This window comes from Sceloporus occidentalis, unplaced genomic scaffold (genome assembly GCF_023333645.1).
Source record: "Sceloporus occidentalis isolate IW3139 unplaced genomic scaffold, rSceOcc1.0.p SCAF_2, whole genome shotgun sequence".
NCBI lineage: Eukaryota > Metazoa > Chordata > Lepidosauria > Squamata > Phrynosomatidae > Sceloporus > Sceloporus occidentalis.
This window is the reverse complement of record NW_028316982.1, coordinates 186,031,873-186,035,327: the sequence shown is the minus strand read 5'-3', so window position 1 is coordinate 186,035,327 and position 3,455 is coordinate 186,031,873. Positions and strand designations below refer to the sequence as shown.

General features: G+C 48.0%; 1 pseudogene; it reads left to right on the top strand.

Moving 5' to 3' along the window:
* Positions 1 to 520: 520 nt before the first annotated feature.
* On the top strand, positions 521 to 1,002 carry LOC149319456 (protein S100-A13 pseudogene; annotated as a pseudogene).
* Positions 1,003 to 3,455: the final 2,453 nt, after the last annotated feature.

Genomic DNA, 3,455 nt, shown 5'->3' with positions numbered 1-3,455 from the left:
GGTGAAGGAAAATTGATCCTACAGAACCAACAGAAAGAAACTGCCAAGGAAAATGAAGAAGCATGTAACAGTGAGGAAACACCCAGGAGGATAGTCACTGTCAGGAGCAGACCATACATAAAGATGCCAGCCACAGATGCTGGCGAAATGTCAGGAACAAACTTTTCTAGAACATAGCCTGAAAAACCCACAAAAAACCATACATAAGGGATTCAAAACTGCTTCAACTAAGCAATCACTTCATCTATCTTCAGCTGTTAAAACCCCTCAGGGTCTAATAAATCTCTAACTCAGAGCTCTGTCCCTATCTGCCTCACTTAGCCTATTTATATCTGCTCCTGAGAGTAGCCCCCACATTTTCATGTCTAAATTATCATTGGCTGATGCCAGGCTCACCCTGATTGGAGGTTGCCAATATTCCACTTTGTCTTTCCTCCACAATTAATTTCCAAGAAAAGGGAAGTAATAGTCCCACTCTATTCAGCACTAGTCAAGCCTCATCTCCTGACTTCACCTCTCCTACAGACCCACAACAGCAGCAGCAGCGACAACGGCAACATGGCGAGCAGAGAACTGACTGAGCTGGAGACGGCCATCGAGAAAATAGTCTACATCTTCTTTACCTACGCAGCCCGCGAAGGCAAGAAGGGGACCCTGACCGCCGGCGAGTTCAAGGAGCTTGTGCACTCCCAGCTCCCCAACCTCATGAAGGACGTTGGGGACCTCAATGAGAAGATGCGGACCCTGGATGTCAACCAAGACCAGGAGCTGAAGTTTGGAGAATACTGGAGGCTTATCGGGGAGCTGGCCAAAGAAATCAAGAGGGAGAAAGTAGGGAAAAAGAAGTGAAGGAGATAGATGGGAAGCGGATGGATGAAGAGGGGTATGAAATAGAAAGGAGGGAACAGAAAATCTTAAAACTGAATGTCCGTGGGATAAGAAAGTTACTGGAAAATATAAATCAATCTGACTGGAGGTTGCAGTTTTGAAATTATATATATATATATATATATATATATATATATATATATATATATTTCAAAAAAATAACTTCCAGAGCCTTCCAGAACAGTCCGGCCAGAGAGAGGAGAAGGAGAGGAGCTGCTTGGCAGCCATTTTGAGACCGTGTGCTTGAGACCGTGTGCTCATTGCTGAAGGGGAGGAGCTTCTGTGAGTCACATCTGTGAGTCACAAGGGGGCGGAGCTAGCAGACTAGCTTTATATACCAACTTCCAGAGCCTTCCAGAACAGTCCGGCCAGAGAGAGGAGAAGGAGAGGAGCTGCTTGGCAGCCATTTTGAGACCGTGTGCTTGAGACCGTGTGCTCGTTGCTGAAGGGGAGGAGCTTCTGTGAGTCACATCTGTGAGTCACAAGGGGGCGGAGCTAGCAGACTAGCTTTATATACCAACTTCCAGAGCCTTCCAGAACAGTCCGGCCAGAGAGAGGAGAAGGAGAGGAGCTGCTTGGCAGCCATTTTGAGACCGTGTGCTTGAGACCGTGTGCTCGTTGCTGAAGGGGAGGAGCTTCTGTGAGTCACATCTGTGAGTCACAAGGGGGCGAAGCTAGCAGACTAGCTTTATATACCAACTTCCAGAGCCTTCCAGAACAGTCTGGCCAGAGAGAGGAGAAGGAGAGGAGCTGCTTGGCAGCCATTTTGAGACCGTGTGCTCGAGACCGTGTGCTCGTTGCTGAAGGGGAGGAGCTTCTGTGAGTCACATCTGTGAGTCACAAGGGGGCGGAGCTAGCAGATTAGCTTTATATACCAACTTCCAGAGCCTTCCAGAACAGTCTGGCCAGAGAGAGGAGAAGGAGAGGAGCTGCTTGGCAGCCATTTTGAGACCGTGTGCTTGAGACCGTGTGCTCGTTGCTGAAGGGGAGGAGCTTCTGTGAGTCACATCTGTGAGTCACAAGGGGGCGGAGCTAGCAGACTAGCTTTATATACCAACTTCCAGAGCCGCACGCCTAACGGCGCGTGAATTTTAATTTTCTTTAACTGAACAATTCTGCTCAAGTGGCATCAGGTTAGAATCGGATATTGAAACAGAACCTTCCCTTTAAGTGTAAGATAGCAGCCAGTACATTCCTTTAAAGAAGTATTCCCAGTAGATTGACTGTTATACTCATTACTAAAGACTTTGCAGTATGGACAACGAGGGATCTGCTGCAGTCACCTGCAACTCTTGTGGGATGTTTCTCTTCTTGCCTACAGAAGTGGAGAACTTCACATGCACCAAGTGCAAGTTGGTAGCACTCTTGGAGGAGAAAGTGCAGCAGCTGGAGTCCAGAGTAGCTACACTTCAGCAGATTAGGGAACAAGAGGATTTCCTGGACACAATAGAACTAACCGTCTTGGATGAGTACCATGCAGAGGAAGATGCTAGGGTGGAAGAGGTCACTTGCCAAACAGAGGAGGCAGACAGCTGGAGGAATGTCACAAAGAGAAGTAAGCCAAGAAGGAATTGTTCAGGGAGCTTGCAGCTAGAGAATCGATTCCAAGCTCTTTCCCTTATCAAGGAGGATGAAGAAGAGCAGCATGGACAGACTTCAGGGACAGAGCAGGGGAGCCTGAGAGTCCCACCCGAGGGAACAGTCGCTGCTAAGCCTCGGAGGAGGCGTGTGGTCGTAGTGGGGGACTCCTTGCTGAGGGGTACAGAAGCAGTGATTTGTAGGCCTGACAAGATGTCTCGAGAGGTGTGTTGTCTTCCAGGTGCAAAGATCCGTGATGTGACAGAGAGGCTGACAAGACTGGTCAAGCCTACTGACAAATACCCCTTCCTTTTGGTCCACGTGGGAACTAATGATACTGCAAGACACAGCCTTCTGGACATCAAAAGGGATTACGAGGTGCTTGGTAGGAAGCTGAAAGGAATGGATGTACAGGTTGTCATCTCGTCTCTTCTGCCAGTTGAAGGGCATGGTCCAGGAAGGGAGAGGAAAATAGCAGATGTGAACAACTGGCTCCGCAGATGGTGCCGCCGAGAAGGATTTGGATTCTTCGATCATGGGCTGCGGTTCCATGAGGAGGGACTTCTTGCAACAGACGGGTTGCATCTCACGCCAGTTGGAAGAAATGTTTTTGCCAACAGTCTCAAGAACTTGATCAGGAGAGCTTTAAACTGAGTTCCGAGGGGAAGGGAGACAATATTAAGGAAGGCGAAAGGGATGGCGAAAATAGTCAAACTGACACAGACGAAACAAGGCAAACAGTGCAAGGACCGAACAGTGGGAGGCAAAAAAACTTGCACAGGCAGCAAGTAAAAGGGAACCATGGTCTGCGATGTCTCTACACTAATGCACAGAGCATGGGAAATAAGCAAGATGAACTCGAACTCCTAGTACAACAAAGCAAATATGATATAATAGGCATCACTGAAACCTGGTGGGATGAGTCTCATGATTGGAATGTGGAAATAGAGGGGTATAACCTTATTAAGAGAAATAGGCCAAACAGGTAA